The sequence below is a fragment of the Acipenser ruthenus genome, chromosome 10 (assembly GCF_902713425.1).
Source record: "Acipenser ruthenus chromosome 10, fAciRut3.2 maternal haplotype, whole genome shotgun sequence".
Classification (NCBI taxonomy): domain Eukaryota; kingdom Metazoa; phylum Chordata; class Actinopteri; order Acipenseriformes; family Acipenseridae; genus Acipenser; species Acipenser ruthenus.
Genome location: NC_081198.1, coordinates 5104416 through 5127573, shown reverse-complemented (window position 1 = coordinate 5127573; position 23158 = coordinate 5104416). Strand labels below are relative to the sequence as shown.

The window sequence follows — 23158 nt, the reverse complement described above, 5'->3', positions numbered from 1 at the left end:
GAAATGTTATGTTATGGGGGATGCATTAACTGCATTGGTACCAGTTTCTGTTTCATCAGCACCCTCAATGATGAGCTCTGGGTTGTCAATTGGCTCCACTATGCTGCCTCATGGTCAGTAGATCTGTTGGTATGTTATAAACATCCACATTTATGCCAATGACAGTATCTGCTTTTCTATCCAGTCATGTGACAGACAGGTTGCCTCCATCCTGTCTCCTCATACCACAGACATGAGGTCCTGGATGAGCAGCACCCATCTCCAATTAAACTGTCTGCAACTGGGACCCCCCCTAATGTCCACTCCTTTACCAGGACGTCCTATTTTCATTTCAAGATTATCGCTAGACACCGGTCTATGCCGACCCAATCTGATTCCCAGGTTTTCATACATGCTTTTGCATCTCCTAGAATGGATTATTGCAATTTCCTTTGTGATACCGGTATTTTACATCTGCAAAATTTGGTAGCTAATCCCTACCAAAAGATGATAAGATTAGAACACCAGTTCTGGCTTCTTTGCATGAGCTTCCAGATAAGAACACAATGGATTTGTAAATATTGCTCCTGTTTATTTGAACCATTGTGTGGCCAGGTTTTGCGCCAGGTTTGTTGGATCCTTGTCTGCCTGGTTCAATTTCCAGACTATGTGCACACACATTATGGAACTCACTCTCTAAACTAATTCATTGGTCCAATTAAGTTGGTTTAGTCACAACTAAACTAATTACAGGGTCACGTTTAAGGGGTGAACTGTAAAAAGGGACACTTTTTCAGTTGCACTTTAGTTTAAGGATATATTTATAATAAAATAAATAAATGAGTGATTAAATGTGGCCACCATTACTTAACAATGACTTATGCTGGTTTCGTGTTATGAAGTAATTCGCTTTCTTATAAATGCCTTACTCTTTCAAAAGTTGACCACATTTGCATAATCATTTTGCATTTTCCTATGCATTTACCAATTGACCATGCTTTACCATACCTCTATTGGCTTTAAAACACTTACCTATGCGTTACCATTCTTTCACTATGCTGCATTACACTTTGTTATGCTTTTACTATAGTTAACTTTTATATGGGTAGTTATTTTAACTTTTATAAACTTGTTATTTTAAACACCGGGTGGCTACAGCCTGTTAATGAGAAGAAGAACGGTCTGATAATGTTTATAACGTATTTTTTTGTATTATGGACTGATTATAATAACGGATCGTTACATTAGGTGTTACCAAATGTGGTTATTTGTGTGGTTGTGAACAGTGTTTCAGACACAGCCTTGTAGTTCCTGCTAAGCCTGGCTCACTACAGCAGCCTGCTGGAGGAGGAAGTGGACCTGCAGTCTGATCTCTGCCACCTCTCTCTGACCAGCTCCTGCTGCTAAGAGAGCAGCCCTGGCTGTGGGGAGGTCTGGGGTCTCCTCTGCACAGGCCTTTCCTGGTATGCTGGAGGCGCGACTGAAAAAGAGTAGGACTGATGGCCTAGAGACGTTAATCCGCAGATGTATTTATTATTAAAATCCTACCCTTTAAAGCGCTTTTCCATAACAATAACGCATTCAAGTTTTAATAAAAGCTTTTGAGGTGAACAAAAACAGATTTTATTGAGTGATATCGTCACAACAGTCAGTTTACAACCAATCAGTTCTGTAAACATTATTGTTAAAGTCTCTGTTGATTGTGTGACTGTTAATTCATTGCAGTGAGAGCGATTCTTGTGCCCATGAATTGAGTCATTGAGTTCAGTCTCTGCACTCCTGGAAGAGAACCTCCTCTTCCTGTGACCAATGAGAGCGTGATCTGGGAGGCAGGCCACTGGAAAAGAAGTCAATTCAGTTTGTCAACAAATCTAAAACCTGAATGGAAAATAGCATTATTTTACAACACATATCCTAAATCACAAATTTGTACTGAATTCTACAGAATCCTAATTGCTTTACACTTACAAAACTGGTTTCACAGACCCTGATTAGCACTAGTTTTGGACTTCCTTACATATACATTAGTTAGTCTAAGATTAGTGCTAATCGGGGTCTGTAAACCATTAAAAAATGTGAAAGTAAACCTGTTTTTCAAAAGTGGTCAAAACAAAACTAGCAACCCCCCCCCCCCCCCCCCCCCCCCCACCACACCTACCCCAGCTGAATTTGGACCCTCCACAAGATATTTACAGCTCATTGTTCAACAACTAGGTTTGTTTACTGTAGTTCATCCCATATATAAAACTACTATATATTATTTTTAGGCTTGCTACTTTTCGATATTAACCGGTAAAGCTTGTTAAATGTTGAATCGCCAAAAAATGACAGTTTGACTGAAATAAATTTATATAGGATAAACGTTGGTAAATCCTCTCGCTATTTTTGATTTTCGTATCAAAAATAACAATTTAGAAATCACCTCTAGTTTGTTTAGTTTTTATACTTACTGTCTGTCCCGTCTCCGTTCCACTCTGAATGGCTAGGCGTCGCTGTAAATCATCTCAGTGATCTGTTAGTATAGTTTCACTGTCACTGTCATTTCACCCAGTTCTGACAGATCTTGTTGACTGAAGCAGCGCCAGAATGCTCTCATTCGTTTAAATGACTGTCAATCATCAAGACCTGTACTGTGCACTTTCATTTGCCAACTCAAGCGCCTGTCTGTCATTCAAAGCGCCTACTTTTGAAATTAGCGGGTTAAGGTGTAGGTAGGCTTATGCTAGGTATATGGTTACAGTTACCAGTTTGATTTGAAAATGGGGCGCAAGAGGAAAACACTTAATGAGTATTGTGCACAATCCCCTGACCGACGTCTCCGCGGCAGGATGAAGCGGCCTGTCTGCCTTACCTTCCAGTGACTCCAGCTGTGCTGAAGAATAAGTGCAAGTTAGTTCTGTTCAGCTATTTAATGTTTTGTTCTGTGCATATTATTTTTACTTGTAAATTTATGCTATAAAAGTCTGTGTAATACACTTTTATATGCTGCGTTTTCTACGGTTTATTTGAGCCAGTTTTTTTAATTTGTGTAGGATCTTTATCTTTACAAGGTATAGCTCTGCTGTGACCAAACGTTATTTCAATTAGAATGCTGGTAACCATGGTTTTGTTGCATGTTGAATATGATAAAGGGGCTTCGCTAAATGAGACGTTTCTCAATGGCATAAAGGTCGGTTTCACCCATTCTCTGGTTGAATTGAAAAATAAAGATTGAAAAACACCCTGTAAATTCTTTCTAAAACAAACATCGATATTAATCGTCGATTTGGCAAAAAACTATAAATCGAATAGTAGCAAGCCTAATTATTTTACATAAACACTATCATTATAAACACTAATGATAGTATATAATGATAGTAATTCACTCAGTTTATTATCGTATACTACAGTATTCCACATGGTACATATAGACACTTTTATAGTATTTGTGGGATCCTGTGCCTAATAGATCATGGGGAATTGTAGGATGCCGTTACTAACCTTGTTACTAAATGATCAGTCTCCATGAGATTTTATGATGCGTACTAAACTCTCAAGATCTTCGTCCTTCAGATTAAATTTATCCATGAATGTTGAAATAAACTCTAGAAGTGGGACTTTTCAAAGATTCCTGAAGCAAGGGGGAAACTGCAGTTAACCTACAATGAGAGAACAGGTACAAACATGACCATCTCATTATAGTCTTGTGATTTATATAGCCCTTAAAAAGAATCTCAAAGAAGCTCAAATGTTAAATGCCTCACTCGACTGCATCTTGAACTAAGCCAAGATTTCAGCCTTTACCCTGAACAGATTTTCCTTGGGGACCTCTCAAATGATTTTTTATTAAGAAACTTTAACTCTCTGCCAACGGGCACATCAAATATGAATAAAATACGTATCAGAATGTTCAGATCAATAAATGTGGGCGGATAATCGGAGCAATGCATTTTTAGTCCTGTGAGTCTGTGGCATAAAAGCCTTTTGCATTTCTGATTCATAAAGCGCTTCAAAAGGACATGGGGGTTTTTAAAATACACATTTTCAACAGATTATGATCTGGGAGTCACTTCAGCTTTATGCAGTGGATAGATTTCATTTTCGAGATGAAAGCTAAATTTAAATACAAGTCGTAGGGTGCAAATGAATATCATGTCCAGTGGTTGGTTGCACTGTGTTTGTAAAGAGATCCTTTGTGAATATGGAGACTTCCTGGAAGCTCCTCTCCATTTCCTATTTCAGGTGTGATGTTTGTAAGGTTTTAAAAATACTTTTTACATTCCAAAAAACATTATTTGCAGGTGAAGTGCTTCCCATTTAAATGTACGCTTCTTTCCCTGTGCCATATTGCAAAATTGACCTCAGTATTTATGGTGTTAGTTACCCAAAAATCATAAAGTTAATATTTAAATGATCTGTGTAATAAAATATATTGCTTCTAAAGGTTAGAAAATATAAGACATTTAAAAAATATTAAGAACAATCTCACTGCACTTTATCCAAACAGGGGAATATAATTAGTTCTGGATATTAACCATTTCTTAGTTGCAGTATGCATTTAGGAGTATGTTTAGTATGGCTTGGTATGACCTGGGCTGTTAATTGAGACAAATCCGAACTGATACGAATCAACACATTCACAGGCCAATCTCAAATCACTTAACTTCTCTGAGGCGGCAGCACAGTGCGATCACAATGTTTTCCTCAAGTTCAAAATAACCGCAAACAAAAAGGGCACAGCACCACGTACCATACCTTTAATGACCAAAGCAAGCTCAATCTGGGTTTGTACAATAAGAGCTCCCAACAAGTGCCGATTGTATTCTCCCTGGCACCCCATGGTATTCAGTACAGTCTGGTACAGCCAACTCTTTACATTCAAACTCATGCACAGACATGCTCTTCTGCTATGAGCCCTTTCCATATGGCTTCTTGTGATTGTTTTTGTTTTCTGAACCTCAAGATTATCCTCTTATTTCATTATCTAAACCAACAGTCCGTTGTGATGGGGAAAAAAGAGAGAAGAAAAAACAAAATCACACAACTATGCTTAACAAGATAAGACCAACCTTACAGGCCACAATCAATGAATTACACAGCATCTGGCAAATGCAATTATCTAAACAGACAGGGAAATAACTTGTGCTGGACTGCCAGGCAATTAAAAACTACACAATTCTACAAAATGATCACAGTTACACTGTATTCATGGTTCTAATATGTAGCGCAGAATCATTGTTCATGTAATTGAAATATTTCTAATGTTGAAGTTACAGTTCAGGGATATAATGTAAAAAGGAACGCCCCTGAACTGTGGCTATTTACTGCACTATACTGTAGACATGATATACAAGTTGTTTTGGAAGCAGGTATCACAATTAATAAAACGCAAGGAGGCAACCAAATCCATTTGTGTTCATGACTTTAAACTGAAACGCACATTATGACAAATTGGATAAACTCCTTACTAAAAATGACCATTCTCTTCTACGTACATAGAATCCTATGTACACAAGATTGTGGTTTCAATGGCTTTCTAATTTATTTATTCATTTACACACTTCCACAATATATATTTTGTCAGTAAATACATTTATTGCGAGGTAGCCGAATCAGTAACAGGCTGGGTACTGCAGTATCACCCAAGCACTTGGCAGTGTATGAATGCAAGTGGGCACTTTTATGATTTTTCACGCACACAAAATAAAAACTTAATCACACAGTGTTTACAGGCTGAAACACATCACACCTGCCGAAATACAACCACACATATTTACAATGAAGGGGAGGAGGGGGCTCTGCACAGGATTTCCCTCAGTCCAGGCTGAGCTGGACAAGCTTCTCCCCACCACAGTGTGTTTTTACACAAGGCAGGTTTGCACTGTAATACACAAGCCTGTGCCAGTAAATAAAACTGTGCTAGCAAACAATTTCATCTTTGCACAGAGATAAAGATGCCACTTCATAGCCTGAACTTGTATATTTTGCAGAAGTAATCCCTCTCCTTATTGAAAAGGTGAATGGCTGATGAGACAGACTACAGACACAGTCTGTTCTTTTGTTGTGGCGGGCTATTCATAATTCACCTGATCTAAACAAAAGACTTTAAGCTAACTGCACATCTGTCAGCAACCTGCGGAGCTGAAAGAAATTATTCATGATTTCGGAAAGAAGAAGAAGAAAACACATTAAAAGAAACCCATCACACATTTATTACACCAGCAGAACAAAGACGTTTCTCCTCGGATGACAAACTTAAAAGGCGGTCCCTCACATTTTATTGTTTTTATTTTATTTACACATTTGCGAAAAAATAAATCATCTCTGTACAGGTTTTCTTTCTAATTGTATCAGTATAACGAAAGCACCAATTGGAGAGAGAGAGACCTTTTGTGTAATTTTCTTTTTCTTGCACTAAAATAAAGTGTGAAATGGTTTAACAGTGGTCAAATAACACATGACAAAAACAGACAGCATTAATTAAGTAATACTACTACTACTACTACACTATAAATAGAACAACAAAAAAGAAAAAGCATTGAAGTTACTTGCTCGGAATTAATAATATTCAAACCAATGTCTGAAGAATATACTTGTTGCCAGTTTTTTGGTGGTCACATACAAGACTACCAAAACCCACTGACTAAATACATTTTACAATTTTGTATCACTTGCCGAAAACATTTTTGTTTTAAAATGTGTCAGACAAAATTAATTTTGATACACCAACTGCATCTGAATAAACCCACATGTAACCCAAAATGACTCCTGGCACCCCAGCAGTACAGTGTTCAAACCCATGCTGAAATGACTCCTGGCACCCCAGCAGTACAGTGTTCAAACCCATGCTGAAATGACTCCTGCCACCCCAGCAGTACAGTGTTCAAACCCATGCTGAAATGACTCCTGGCACCCCAGCAGTACAGTGTTCAAACCCATGCTGAAATGACTCCTGGCACCCCAGCAGTACAGTGTTCAAACCCATGCTGAAATGACTCCTGGCACCCCAGCAGTACAGTGTTTAAACCCATGCTGAAATGACTCCTGGCACCCCAGCAGTACAGTGTTCAAACCCATGCTGAAATGACTCCTGGCACCCCAGCAGTACAGTGTTCTAACCCATGCTGAAATGACTCCTGGCACCCTAGCAGTACAGTGTTCAAACCCATGCTGGTTCTTTATTCTCTTCACAGTAATCAAAGAGTCCCTAGACCTGCTGCTCTGCTTTGTTTCAGTAAACCTGCAAAGACACGATCCATCAGCATAGCAGCTTGTAAAAGCAACAAAATATACACTGCCTCCAGAGTAAAGATTTGTTTTCCATTAAAAAGTTATTAATATTTGATGGCAGGTCCTGAAATGGCAGCTTCTATGTGAGAACCAATAACAACCTACATATGTGTATAGGGATAACAGCAGTCTGCCACATTTAAAAAACAAAAAAAAAAAACATATACAATACAATGCAAGCTGCTTCTAGGAATAACTAAAACTGAGAAACAATTAGATAAAACAGACCTGATCCTATTAGCCTACACATATCATACATGAAATTGATATACCTGCATAATCATTTTAAATCTTTAAAAAATCCAGTACTATTATTGTGACTCTTGCTCCAATTACTTGCTTTATCATGAGAGCAGATTACCCTATATTACACATGTTGAAAATGCAATGAAGTAATAAAAACAAAAAGGAATCCTCTTGGACAAGAAGACAAATCAAAAGCTTTCTTTGAAAAAAAGTTTCTTTGTCTTTTGAAACGGTTCAAAGGCACCACACTTTGATCTACTGCTGTCTAGTTTCAAGTCAGTCAATCACAAAGCAGCTCTTAAACAACCTATTTTAAATGGGATTCATCTGAATGAAGAATGTTTAAATGACAGACGTCTTTGAAACAGGGTCCCCAGTGGCTCACCGAGTAAAAGCACTGCAGTCTCGAGTGCAGGGTGAATGGGAGAACTGGCCTGTGGGGTTCAGACCCTTGGTAAAATTCGGTGCTGAGGTTGGGAGGGTGAAACAAGGAGGTTTGCTTGGCTTTCAGCTTACATGAAGCAGCATTATGAGCTTCCTTTTAATGCTATGACCTAGCAGCACAAACATGTTCTTTACATTAACCAATGGAAATGTTCACCCATTTGATTTACTCATCTGTTTGTTTGTGCTCTCCTACATTAATGCAGTATTCCCCTTTATAAGGCCCCCCTTTCTACCACAGAATCTTTATAAGGCAGCCATTTTTCTGGCCCAGAATGCATAACAGTAGCACTTTCATACTTGTAAGGCAGAACACAAACAGCACGGTCTTGTAAATATGGCTCACGACTGTAGCGTTATAAAAGGGGAGCATGTATTACAGTCTATTCTCATTAAATTGCCTGCAAACCTTACTAAAACAAAGTACGAATTGCATTTCTTCTGCTTTGCATTTTGGCCTTTCATTAGCTGCTTATTTCTGAATTACTCCCAGAAGGGATTAATTAAAAATACATCAATCTGGGCTGTCTGGTGGGTGTAGTATGTTACTATATAGATTATATGATTTATATTCACAGCAAGGCAGGCGGGTGAGCTTTAGAAAGCACTGTACTAGGCTCATATAAAAGAGCTGGTTGCTTTGGTAAACTGAAGCATATTTATCACTGTGTGTTTACTGTAAAAATAAATAAGAAGGAGGGCTTGGTAATTATTACACCCATCACCTATACAAACGACTGTGTGAAGAGCCCCAGTGCACATCTTTTACTGTGTATAGTACGAATAGGAGCTCTTCGCTGTGAAAGGGAGGGACTATCAAGTTAGGAGTCTTAAGGGTGTGGGGAGTGGGGTCAACAGTTCATTCTGAGGGCAGGAAGGAACCACAGAAAGAAACAGTGGGGGAATGCAGCAGTATTTCTTTAAGAAATGAATTTGACACTCTTAGAGCATTGTGTAAGTTAATGGATTACAATCGTCTTCCGGCTGTCTGCCCAGCACAATCCTACCACTCAATGTCAGCTGCTTCACAGTCGAAACAAGAGAACGCAGAGCAAGTGTGAGGACTGTAAAAATGAGCTAACAATTCCAGAAATGCAAACCTGACCTCAGTATCGTTAGTTACCCAAGTCGTACAATTAATATTCAGAATGATCTCTGTAATAAAATGTTTTACTACTTAAGGTTAGAAAATACAAGACATTTTAAAAGTGAGAAGATAAATCTCATTGCACTTTATCCAAACTGTTTCCAATTACAGTTACAGTATGCATTTAGGAGTGTGTTTAAAGGAACTATATGAGACAGACAGCAAACTACTTGCTTTGTTTCATTGCAACACCCTACCAGGCTATTTCACTATAATCTCTTGCTTGGTGTCATTAGCAGAAGTTTGTTTTGTTTAAAAAAGAAAACAGCCAAACTGGTCCCAAGTATTTTGTTTCCCTTTTCCCTTTATCTTTTCAGAAGAGAGCTGAAATCTTCTTTAAAATAAATATCCGATTATACTTTTTATGTCTGAAGAAATCTAAAAACTATAAAACAGTGGGCCATCTTTCCACAACTGATTTTAAAATACTACATCATTAAAAAAAAAAAAAAAAAAAAAAAGTTGACTTGTGTGCGATATAAAGTCCTTTTTTTTGTTAAATATAGGTTTTTATGCATTTCTTATTGATCGATTAAAACACACACACTGTAGTCTAGACTGTAAACCTCTGCAACAGAAGCACTTCAGCTACCCTCTTTCCTGTGAAGTGCAAGCCCTCACACCAAGGTGCTGTAATCAGCACCTGTGAGAAGTCAACCACTTTGCTGACTTAGACAAGAGCAGCACGGAAATCACTGGATTACAGAGTGCTCCACCCTCAACAAGCCTGCAGTGTGCATCTACCGTATGGTGCAGTAAATCAGTCAACAAAACTACTATACACAGCTTGAACATCACAGCTCCACCCCACACATCGGGGGAAAAAAGCAGCATTTCTCCTGATCCCAGGGGCAAAATCTGGGGTGTTGACTACAAATGTTGCAAGTGCCTTGTTTTGTGCATATTGCAGACCCATTTCCTACGTTTTCAAATTTAACACCATTAGTTTTCACTATCATCAATATGTGTGTGAGTCTTGTGCATTTTTATACTATTTTACAACTCTCATTGCTCCATTACTTTCTATTGTCTTTAGCACACAATGAACACAAGCACACACACACACAAAAAAGCAAAACATCTTCATTCCTGTTAACGGAGTGAAGTCACGAGGTAAAGAAGCAGTTTGTTTATACGTGGCGAAAGTGACTCACTCAAGATTACTTATTACAGAAGATCTATGCAAAACACTCAACACAAACATGATCATGCTGAAAAACAGTGCAAATATTGAACTAAGGCTCACTCTGGATTGTGTGAAGTCTTTTACAGCTAATGAGTTTGCCCAGTGGGTGGATCCACAGTCAGAGCAATGCTTGCAGTTCCTCTGAATCCTGGTCCTAACACCGGTCATTAGGAAATTCTTTCAGACTTGCTGCATTGCTTTTCATGACAAAATACTTTACATCAATATTTCATTGAAATGTTTTTTTTTGTACAGCAGTATTATTGTTTAAAAAAAAAAACAAAAAAAAAAACATATCACTGGCAGGAAATGTTTGGAACATTTGCGTATGTACCTAAACTGTATATAAACTCAATGGGATGAAGATTTTTAATAAAACGTGAATTTGCATCACACCACTTCAAAACTGGATGCATCCAGTCAGAGTAACAGCCTGTAGTTTTCCACTGCACCTTGGTTTACAGTGAAAGCCCTCTTGTGTATAGCTCCAGACAGCAAAGCTAAATAAAATGGTTGCACGCATGTTGCAGACTTTTGTTCTGAAATCATAGTGCTGTTCAGTCTGTTAACATGGCATGTCCCAAAGCTCAGGTCCTACTCCCAGAACAATCTAAAAAGGCTCTCAAGCTTTTTAAGAAGAATATCTTGGTGGATCTGGTGTGGGCTTTGCTGGTGAAACTGACCACAAGTCAGTGGCATCAGCCAGTTCAGATAAATAAAATGAAAGCAGATGTACTTCTCATGTCTTGAAAGCTTTCCATTAGCCTGCACCTGGGGTATAAAGCAAAAACAGCAAGTGTCCAGGAGAAAGCCGGCTCGCTGGATAAACACCAGCGTTAGGTGATCTGTACACTTAAAGACATGTTTATCTGCTTCATTTAGCATTATGTATTGCTACCCTATTTAGATAGCAATCAGATCTCGGATGCACCTTTTATTGTTATTATTTACATGTATACTAAATATCTCCTTTTTCTAAAATGAAACCATCTTTATAATAATAATAATAATAATAATAATAATAATAATAATAATAATAATAATATTAATAATAATAATAATAATAATAATATTTTGCCACAGGATATTTTTGTATATATAATTTTATTTTTGGAGTGCATCTTGACTGTTTTACTAAAATGATTTTTGTTTTGTCTTAGCAGTCTACAGCCAAGATTATAAGACAAGTAATTTATAAAACATTAATGAAAGTCGATGCTTAAACTATATAAGGCAGAAAATATCTTGATATAAGCTTTTGTACACATTTCCATGACTCATGGAACCTACCCTTTTTCAACAATACTATTATTCAAAGCATTTTGCTCTGACATTTATTTTGTTATATGAGGATAGTACAATATATCTTCTGGTAGAATTTTCCACAATCCTAATTCCTTACTTTAATGCTCTTTGATTTAACTAACAAATCGTTCTGCACAATGCCTCGTTACAATGCTACACAGATCTGTGAGCTCAGCACTGCACATGTGAATGCATACTGTACAGCAGAAAGCTCCACATGAGACTGCCCTAAGATGGCAAGTTGTGATGCATTCGCCACTTAACCAAGTTTGATTGTAGCTATGAAACTCCCTAAAAAATTAATAAGATCTATTTCACGAATAACCAACCAAACCGTGAGGGTGTATAGTAAAATGACTAAAGATTTGTTCTCTTAGTTGATAAAAAATTGATGTCGAGGCATTCAAGTAAAGTTACTTTCTGTGTTCTGATTTAATGAATCATTTGAGCAGTAGCTGGCTGAGAGACACAGATGTAAGGCTCGCTGAGGCCTGAGCTAATGCCTGCTCGAGCAGCCTTCCCTGGGACAGCCAGGCCGAAACAACGTGTCAGACTGCAGTAATATCAAAGACAAGCACAGTCAGAGGCTGCTAGGAGGCTGGCCTCACACATCCTGACCCAGGAATGTCTGGTAAGTACTTCTCTGCCCTAGAGGCTCTACTGACCTGGTAGACCTTAAGGAAGAGCGCACTGTGGTGCTAAACAGCCTCCGAATTAAGATTTCTTTAAATCCTGTAATTCAAGCTGAAAAAGTTATTATAACCACCAGTGATTTACACATGGTGAATTAGCCCACAAGAAAAGTTTGGCTCAGTCATTTTAACACTTCCCCAATGTGTAGAAATTTGAAGTACAATAATAAAATAATAAAATATCCATGCAGGTAACCTCTCTCCATTTTATTTATTTTTTTATTTGGAAGAATAACATTACTGGATAGATAAAAAAAGCTGAAGAAAATTCACCTCCAAGTGGCTTTTAAAACATTCAGGGCGAACGTTAATCGTCATTGATTGGTATACAATTGTAAAGGTGAGGGAAGGACAGCTTTTCTTATTTTGAAATCAACATTAAAATGAATGGCTGTATTTAATACTTGCAGATAAATACTTAAAGGCAATTACGAGTATCAGCACACCGCTTGTTATTATAATTGCCAGTACATTAACTGATTAATAGGGCCATGATTCGCATGCAGGAGTTCCTTCATCCAGAAAGTATTGGTATTAAAAACAACAGAACGTAGCCTTATAGTCCTACAACAGAGCAAGCCTACTTTGCAATGGATTTACAGTTTGGACACAAAACTGAGCATTCCTTGTGGTGTTGCTTTTCTGGAATCTGCAGCAGTCCCCAATTATCACACCTACACATGCTGACATAAGACCTGAGGAACCTTTCATTTGCACAGGAAGCTTTCAAATGTCAGCTATTCATCCTCCCTGGTTTCTAGACAGCATGATTCTCTTGCAGTAGTCTTCTCATACACACAGACCCGTCGCTGCTTTTTATAGCTACACTAAAAACAGTTCAGATATCCATTTCCAATTAAAAACCCAGTGTACCCTCATTTTTACAGCAGAATAGAATTTTTATGCCATGACAATCTGTGGGCTTTGCTTTATCCCATATAAAACTGGACCTTTTCACAATATTCAATTTAAATACATTTTAAAAAGTACTTACACTGAGAGAAGAACAATTGAAATTAAAGTCCATTCTGGGTTTTTGTGAATAATGTTAGAACTTGTAAACCTGTAATGAAAAAAGGAAGAAAAAAAAAACACACACCAATTAATATTTCTTCAGTATTGCTGATCTTTATTAAAGGAGTTTGTATTTGTGAATAAACACTGGAGGTATATTTAAAGACTTTAATGTTATGGTAACTATGCTTGTTGGAAATGGAATCTTTGGTTTCTAAGAATCAAGAGTGATGCTGCAACGGAAGGTTCAAAATGAGTAATTGTTCAAGCGCCCTCTGACCTCTGCAGTTTGCTTTGTGCAGATTTGACCTCTTCAAAGGGTGTCAGCCTTAATGCAAAGATGATGCCAGGTTGATTTTTGAGTGTAAGCTTTCTTACTTGTTACAACTGATGCCTTTTCTTTTTAAAAGGATATTTGCCTTTTTATTCACACAAGTACTGTACTGCAACATTTTGATCACATTTGGGTGGAAAAACTTGTAAATACAGTATGTGGTTGAAATGCAAGTAATTACAGGAAAAGGTACATTGATGCAAGATTCATTGTCGCTGCTGTGGTTCTGAAATTCTCAGAACTAGCAGGCCATGTAAGAGAAGTCACACAGTGATTCCAGACGGAAGCAGCTCTGTAAGCTAAGTCAAGCTGGGTTAAACTTGATTTACAAGGTGGAGATTGAATAGCCGAGTGCTCTATAGGTCTTGGCGCATAATTCCGGAAACATATTCAATCTGGCTGCTTGAATAGTAAAGGGCTTCAGAAATCAAACACTGCTAAATCATATCCAGTCACTGTAAGAGCTTCCTGTGTCGTTGCGATAGCCATTCAGTGCAAGCTGTTTCAAAAGGAGTATGGATGGGGCTTATAAACCCACTCACATCTGGCAACCTAGCATCAGATTCACAAAATATCAAAGTAATAAACCAAAAAAACATATATGGTTACTATAAATGATCATTTTATTAACGGTAGCTTCATAATAATAAAACCCTGGCCAGGTACTGTATAAACCATCTTTAAAATCAAGTGTACAGTAAAAACTTAAAAGCATTCCCCTTTCCCTGACCACTTGGGTAAAGACATGTGAAACCAAAACAAAAGAATCCAGGCTCCGGCTCGATAGCCGTGACAGTGATAAACACCACTCCGAAATGCCTGATGAAATCATCTTGACAGGCAGTTCACATGTAACATGCCAGTTAATCTGCCACGATGAGTTACAATGGAAGAGACAGCTCAAATTCACCTGGGGTAACCCTGCAAAATAACAGCAAGAGCAGCTTTATTCCTGTGCTCGACAAGAAGCCGTTATTGATTAGAGCAAGGTGAAGTGTCACTCTCTTAGATCAACGACGGGAAGAAGTTATCTGTGTCAATTAACTCTCCTTCTATGTTAGTATTGATTGGCAACAACTCAACACAAGTAATTGCTATCAAAATGCCATTTACAAAACAGACCCAGAGAGGAGCTGGCTAGCTGCACAGATAAGGCAATATAGATCTGTTAATGCATTATCCCAGCGCTGTGTGTGCCAGCCAGACAGCCAAGCCTCTGGAAACCGTAACCTTTTTGTCTGTTATCGAGTCTCAGAGCTGTTACTCGCCTCCTGTCCTACAGTGACGCTTCTTTTATACAGTTAAAAAGCATGCAACCTACAGGTGTGGCGCTCTGTTTCTGAAAGCGCCTGGCCTTTTTCTGTCTTTGAACAAGGCAGTTTCAGAAGTAGGGCCCTGAAGAGCAATGCTGACGAGTGCAAGATCCCCCCTGCGAGAAACAGCGTTCCATCAATTCTTAGCCCGATTCTCTCTGCTCTACTCCCAACAGTTTACAAACTTGTGCGAAGTGGAAGGGCTATTTTATTTTTCTTTCCTTTTTCTAGACAGGCTGTGGGTTTCTCAAAGCATGACATGAAGCTGCTAGCCACAACTAAAACTGATACAAATGTTAAGTGAATGATCCTTTAAACACAATTACGCAGCTGACCATTTGCAGTGTGAGTGGCGACCAGCAAAATATATCGGCAAATGCGTTTCCATATTTACCCTTCAAATTTCATTCTTCATCCAAAACAAATACAAAAAAAAAATATCTGAAAAAAGGGATTGAGATACAATTCTATCTTAGTTTTAAGATGAGCTTTACACAAACTGTACAGAATAAGAGCTTCAAATACAAACTATAAATATATCTAACCGTGTAAACAAGTATTGCCCTATGCTGAAATGTATCTGTTTTTATCAGTCCAGTGATACTAAAGTAGGTCTTTCTAACTCCACTTTTGCTAACACTTCAATCCTAACCTCTGCTACTTGACTTCCAATCACTGACTACTTTTAGAGGGAGAATATAAAGTCATTTCATTGAAATGAAATTGGTCAGGTCACTCCCATTCGCTGCAGCCCAGGCTGACCTCCAGGGAATAATTCAAACATCTCAGTTTTTCTTAACTGCAAAGCACCACCTGGGGATTTCCTGAGAAGAGCTGGAACCTCCAGGGTCTTTTCAGACCACTTCTCAGCTACCATGACTGAGGGGCTGCTAGCTGGAAATTGCTGAACTAAATGTGCTCTTTTAGAAGCCAGTGGAGGAGAAAAAAACAGAAGCTGCTCACTGGAGTCAGCGTCTCTCTGTGTGCCTGCTGTCTGTATCTGTCTTTGAACACATTAACCCCTACTGAACGCCCCCCCCCCCCCACACACACACACACACTCACTCACTCACTCACACTTAGAAACTGCAGTTGTTCAAAGGTGTGTTCTACAGCAGGGAGTCGTCAAAACTCTTTTGTGTGGGTTGCTTTGTAAAAGCTTTGCATCACCCGTGTGGCTTGTCATCATCTATCACAGCAGCAAACATCTTCCTTTGTTTGTTTGTTTTTTAAACATATTAAATGCTTACAAGATTGCATTGAACTGAACTGGTGAACTGCTGATGGGCTCCATTAAAGCTGAACTCACCTGAAGGTTCTGATGAGTTTGTTAAGATCAGTAGAGACATCACACAATGCAAGTCGGAGAGGTCCCAGAATATCCTTTAAACTTAAGAGAAAAAAAAGAAAGCCTCAACGTACCTGACATTTTAATCTTCTTCACAACCCTTATAACATCCTGCTAGTGGTCTGACAAGACTCTAAAAATGTGCATCTATAAATAGTAATACAATGGCTAGTAATACAGCATGCAAGAGAATAAAAGGGACTATAAAAATATAAAAAAGAGAATATACAAGGGGTCTTATTTTGAATGATCTTAAACACGGGTAGATGTTTTTATCGCTGTCTTATCTCACATCTCTGGCCACTGTTTTTTTTTTGCTAACAAGGTGGCCAAAACAATGATAAGGAAGTGGCATGTGTAATGAGTTGTGCAAGGCGACACACACTGCTGCTGCAGATATACTGACCCCTGTGGAGAACTGTGTTCACAGCTAGTCTCTGCCAGTTAAATATGCATTTTGTATCATTAAAACTTCGGGGTCAACAGTAGCTGTGTATACAGCATATACAGCAGGGGTATTTGTAGCACATACCTTCTGTTCAATTTGTCTACAACAATGCGCTTTTGAATAAGGTGCTGAGCATTGGAATCAACCAATGGAAGAGGAGGGTCCATGTGGCCACCAACCTGGAAAACAAAACGGCAAAAGGAATCAACCAATCTCACTTGTATAGATTCTTCAAAATCTCATCTTGTCAGTCTATGAAAAACTATGGCACATTTTAAATGGAATTTGAGAAGACTTTCAGCAGATGAGAATGTCTAAGTGTAGATGTAAGTACTGTACATCAAGAGGACATCCATCTACTCAGGCATATCATTCTGGACTTTATAGAAGTATAACTTAGCACCAATGAGAAGAAATAGGTCCTCCAAACCCTTGACAGTGTCAGAGTTCAAGTTCCTTGCTAAATTATGATTCATGGTTCAGAAGCATTATGCTAGCTGTACCTTGTAGTTACATGAGGTACATTTTTAAAACCTGTATTAATTACTGTGACATTTTTAAAACCTGTATTACTGTGACTTATGAAAATACGTATTTTGTAAGCTCAGAAATACTCTAGCGGTGTGGATATATTGCAATGTCTTTGGGTTGTTTAATCTTTTACAGGAAATCTCTACTTGCGTATCACTGAAGATGTGCATCTATTTCAAGTTGTATCAACTACAGGACACTTGCATGCATAAAATAGACACAACAAGGCGATGATCTGACTGTTTTTTGTTCCTGTGCTGGCTGTATATGAATAGCTTTAGGCTTCCAGTGTGTGAATCTACGAGGCGAGTTTTGCTCTGCATGCTAACCAATGCATCACTTTAATTCCCTTTCGTAGTTGAGAAGAGCAATTTGTTTTAATTCAGTTCTTTAATAAGACAGTAGGAACTTAATTTTACTATTTGACTTAACCCATGTTAATGTATCCTTTATTTATCTATCTATCTATCTATCTATATATAAATATACATCATTAAGTTATATATATATATATATATATATATATATATATATATATACACATATATACACATACATACACCATATTAGCAGCTAAAATGAACCGTTTGTTCAACATTTATACAGAGCAATCTGCTTGACTGTAGTTATCTGACATCAGTGCTAAGTGCGGTCCTGTCTTGGTTTGTAAGCAGAAACGTCATTGTTGGTGTTTTCTTCTTACTCATATCATGACTCACACACAGGGTCACCGAGATAAAGAGCCATGTAAAGACAGGAGAAAACCTAAGCATTATAAGAGCTGTTTGTTACACTCAGGTCCACTGCAATTACAGCCTTATTTACCAAGGCTCCAATAATGTTTTCATCTAGAGTTCATACACAATAGTGGTAGATTTTTGGTCTTTTTTCCAATTCATTTTTTTTTTTTTTAATTTTAAAGTGTATTTTAGTACTTTCACATTTTAGACGCTGTAAGCAAACTAACCCGAAACAAAACACTTTGCCACATGATTTGGATCAAATGAACATTTTAAACAAATCTCTCGGTAGATTAGTACAGGAATGCGGTCTTAATGTCATGCTGAATTCAGTGAATTACTAATGCACCCATCACTCACATTTTTAAATAATGACGTCATTAAGTTTTTATAAGGCAAGTTTGTGGATAACTTTGATTGGTACTTATGATTCATAATAATCGTTTTTGGATGATCCTCAATCACATTGTGATTCACTTATCACTTTACTCTCACTTCACAACATACAGAAGGCTGCCACCTAGTGGCTATCAATATCAACTACCAGCATGTGAAGAGGGCTGCAAGCAGATAAGCAGGCAATTTACAAGAAAATGACACCTTTGCTTCAGGGCCATTTACTGCTAATGCAGCAACCTTTCACCTACATCTCCAGAGCACTCATCTCCAGTTCGTATCCAAAGTTTTAGTAAGCTTATACAGAACTGTAGTTTGAGGTTATCCAACCTAATGATCTGTCGATTGAGACGAGTTTCAATTGCTGTGACCACAGGCTTACCAGTGGCTAGGGGTGTAATCATTCACTGTGTATCGATGAATTGTGATGCCTTCTTTATAGGATATATCGATACCATAAAGAGCAAAATAACCAGATTATCGAAGACGATCAGTGCAGTTTAAAAATGGAAATAATGTCTGTGTTGTTTTTTTACCTGCTATCAGTTCAATCTGATTTTGGTTGATTCGCTGTGATAGTGAAACTGCCAGATTTTCAGAACTTCTTGTATTAGACATCAACGCATCATCCTTTAACGCACAAGACACCTACGCTTGTTACTAAGGAAACCATTACATGAGCAAGCAACACTAAACAAACTGGAGGAAGCGACATCATTGTCAACCTATTGGGTTGCTTAGAGGTACATACTGTAGTGCCACTGTGGTACATGTGCTAAACAGAATAAATTACAAAGCATTTTAATGCAACCAAGCCCCCCCCCAAAAGTATATATTCAGTTGCATTTTTTTTCTTTTAGCTTTGAAGAATGAATGCATTCATAAAAGTAGTGTTCTTTCTGAGGAGACGTATTAAGAATCAATAGTTACTGCAGATTAAAGAGTACACAACCTCAAATAACTATCACAGTTTCACAGTGTTTGCAATCTTTTCAGAGTGAGTTCAGAGTTTTATGAATGATTTTATGTTGTCAGGATACAAAGCTTTTGGAAGAGTTTAGGGTCAGGTGTTTCAGATTTGCATCAGATGGAAAACTGTGTCACATTAAGATTGGCTGCACGGTGTGATTATTATTGGTTCAGGTTGCTGTACGGCCCAAGCTGATTCTCACCCCACTCAAAGTCAGAAAGCCCAGCTGCTTTCAGGTGCCTCTCCCTCAGTTGACCACCTTTGGCGCTACGCTGAAGGAGTTTATCAGGTATCTTCAATGCAGCTCTACCTGTTAGTAGCGAGATAAATCTCCACCCTGGCATTGATAGTTCTAAGCTCTTCTCATATTACAGTACAAAAGCCTATGTGTTATATGCAAGAAAAAAGACAGATCTTATTTGCAACTGTGGTTGCCAACTCACCGCATTATTTTCAGTTTCTTTTTCAGTGTCAGCTTTTTCAAGCTGCATGTACTGCCCTTTATAAAACTCTCTGACCCTCAGGCTGAGTAAATCTGTCTCCCTCTTCAGGGTTGTATAATCTGGCAATGGCTTGAGAGATTTTTCGGACCCTTTGCACCTTTTCTTGTCTGCGCACTGACCAGAGTCACTGATATCAAGAGTGTCCAGGAACTCTGCTAGATCATCTTCATCGAGCTCCTCCTCCACACCTGAACCAACAGCAGCAGCCACCTGTGGACTTTTAGGTCTGTAGTCTGACCCGCAGAGAAACTTCAGAGCTTCTTCTGTCTTCCATTCGGCAAGCGTTTTCTTAAGCATCTTGAGCAAGCTGTTTTTTACGATGGCGAGATCAGCTTCATTAGGGTGATCAGGCTTCAACTTCACAAGCAGACTCTTCAGACCCTCAGCCCCTCGCTTGCTGACGCCTACCGACGTTATGACAGATTTGCACTTGTTTCAGCCCCTGACTTGGAGTCTTCATTGGACGTGCTATTCCCATACACAGGCAGCGAAACATTGTTTTCTGGCACTGAAATGCTTGGGGCAATGTCTTTGGGTTGATTGATTTTGGGCGCGGCCACCTGCTTCCAGCTTGGTCCGTGTCTGCCGGGTATGCTTTTACCTGGCACTGGGAGTCTGTCTCCTCCGCTTGTGCAGCGCCAGCTCCTGCTCTCCTGCCCCCGCTTTCCCTCCTGTCACAATGCTGGAGATGAAGTCCTGCTCAGGGTCGCTGCTGTCGCTCTCACTGCCGGTGGAGTCCGAGGAAAGGCGAGTGTCTTCGATGTCCGGATTTTCAATCTGAGATGGAGCGATGGGATCTTCAGCTATCTTCACCTCCTTGCCGGAGCTGTCACTAAATATTAAGTAGATGGAATAGAGATATTAGCAACAGCATTATCATGTGCGGCTCAGCTTTTGTATGTCTTTTTTTTTTTATAAGCAATGCCATTATCTGAGGATTCATTTATTACGTACAAAAAAATGACACACATGTACAGTACTGTCCAGATAACGTATTTAAAATTGAAGTCGATGCAGAATACCTGACACCATCAAGGATTTCAAAAGCTTCACAAAAAGTAGAACTATATCAAACAGTTTACAGCTGAACATATATAACCTAAATGTCATTTTGAGATGTGTTACTAAAAGTATTACGTGCTTGCGATCTGAGCCATCACACTCTAATTAGACAACCACTTCTGAGTTTCACTGGAGTCTGTATGTCTTCAGGTCTTACTGCTGCACCTGCTGGAAGGGATCCAGACAACCTTGGAAAGAAACCGGTTGCCTTAACTAGCCCCCCCCCCCCCCCCCAAATCCTGGAACTGCCCTGATCATTTCAGTAACAGCTCTCAGTAAATCATGATTGGTTCTGTATATGGCAAGAAGATCTGTCCAGCCGTGGGTTTTCAGCAAAGAACTGTTCAACCCATGGGACTAGCAGCAGTTCATCTGTAGTCCCTGTGGAAGCAGTAAGGGAAACTAATGTATTTTATAATGTTAACCTGACCTTCAAATCATGACCACAGTTTGAAGGCCTGGTGACCCAAACACACGTCAGCACTGCTGTGGGAAGGGGGAGGAGGCACTTTGACAAGGTACTACTGAAACATCCGCACATTCATTCTGGTTTGTTGACAATCATTCAGTAGTCAATGGTATTTTATTTTGTAAGAATTAAGTATAATTATACAGCTAATATGTCTCTAAGGTGCCAAATTACATTTAATATGAAATGATTACGCATTATACAACTTTTATTTCAAGGTCTAAAACTGAGGGCAACAGAGCTGTTGCATGACATCTAAGCCAATACTCCTTTTTAGTGAATTATAGGAACTGTTAAAAAAAGAAATCACCAGTCACCAATTAAACGACAACAAGCACGAATATGATGCAATTGATATTGTTGATGTATTTGCTTTGTGCCCTTTGTCCAGGGCTATCATCACAGAGCAATAGACATGCAGACACCGAGCAGCTGCACAGTAAATCCAACACTGCAAACACGTTTACCTTCCCATTTACATGACAAATCAGTACTGTTCTAGCGATCTGTTATAAAAGGCATAATCTGGCCTCTTTAGAGGGGGCCGATACAGGAAATCAATGATTGCTCAGGTCTAATATTACATGGAGCTAGCAACAGCTCCGAGTCACCTTTTTATGACTCCATGGCACAACACTTAGAAGGAATTCAATAGGGTGCAACCTGCGTGTTCTGTAGGTAACAGTAGCTGTGGAAACATGTTTGGTAAACAGTATCTCCATTATCAAAGACTCTAGAAATCGTCACAGGTTTTTGCAAACCAGGAGGAAAAAATAAAATGAACGACTGGTGTAGTTTATTTTGCCCCTCAAGTAATAATGACATTAAACTAAATAAGAAAAATAAAAATGTACTCTTTTTTATTTCTATTTTCATACTTTTATTTTGTATGGGAAAGTTTAAGTAGGCACAAAGCTCTACAGGAGTGTGTTCCAATGGCAGATGCATTCCACTCCGTACAATTCAATTCCAGGTATCTACCATCTAGATTATTAATGCGGGTAGATCAATGAAATGCATGAATAGAAATACCTTTGTCCTTGCTTCAAAAATTTAACATCTGGAGGTCTAAAAAGAGAACAAAAGAAACTTAGTGTAGTTTGCATTTTGGCAACTTTAATTTTACATGATTTCATGAGCTAATGCTTTGTGTACACATTGACATAAAAAGAAGAAAAAAAAAGAAAATAAAAAGACTGCACTACCTATTATATAACAACGGGTTCTGATTTTCAGAACACACTTTCAGAACTCATTTTCAATTACTGGTATTATCAGCTCAAGGTGACCATGCTAATCATCTCATGTCATGTTTTAACTCCCATTAATTGTGACTTCCTCTTTAGTTGGTAGTTATTTTCTTTTTTCTGTCTGCTTGTTGGCTTTTAAAGACAAAGCCATACCACTGTGCTCTCCCACAACAGAGGGAAGACTGAATCAAAGATGGAACTTCACACCCCCACTGAACAAAGCAACAAAAAATTAAAATGCACTAGCATTTCAACGACACTAGAGGGCACTGCTACACACTAACTGAAATGAATGACTACTGAGTTTTCATTAAATTAATGTAGTTTTGATATTCATTAAACTAATTAAAACTGAATTTCATTAATACAAACTTTAGATAACATTCCTAAAATAACTAATGACTTAAGGGTTTTTTTTTGTTTTTTTTAGTTTGAATTTGGATTATGGATCCAAGATGAAATTTAGCTGATAAGCGCTTTTCTTTTCTTGTTTAAGTCATCGTTCATATTTG

The 23158-nt window shown here is 38.4% G+C and overlaps 1 pseudogene; it reads right to left on the bottom strand.

The window, feature by feature from the left end:
- Positions 1-1199: 1199 nt before the first annotated feature.
- LOC117411264 (putative RNA polymerase II subunit B1 CTD phosphatase rpap2) overlaps positions 1200-23158 on the bottom strand; it is a 24248-nt pseudogene continuing 2289 nt past the window's right edge.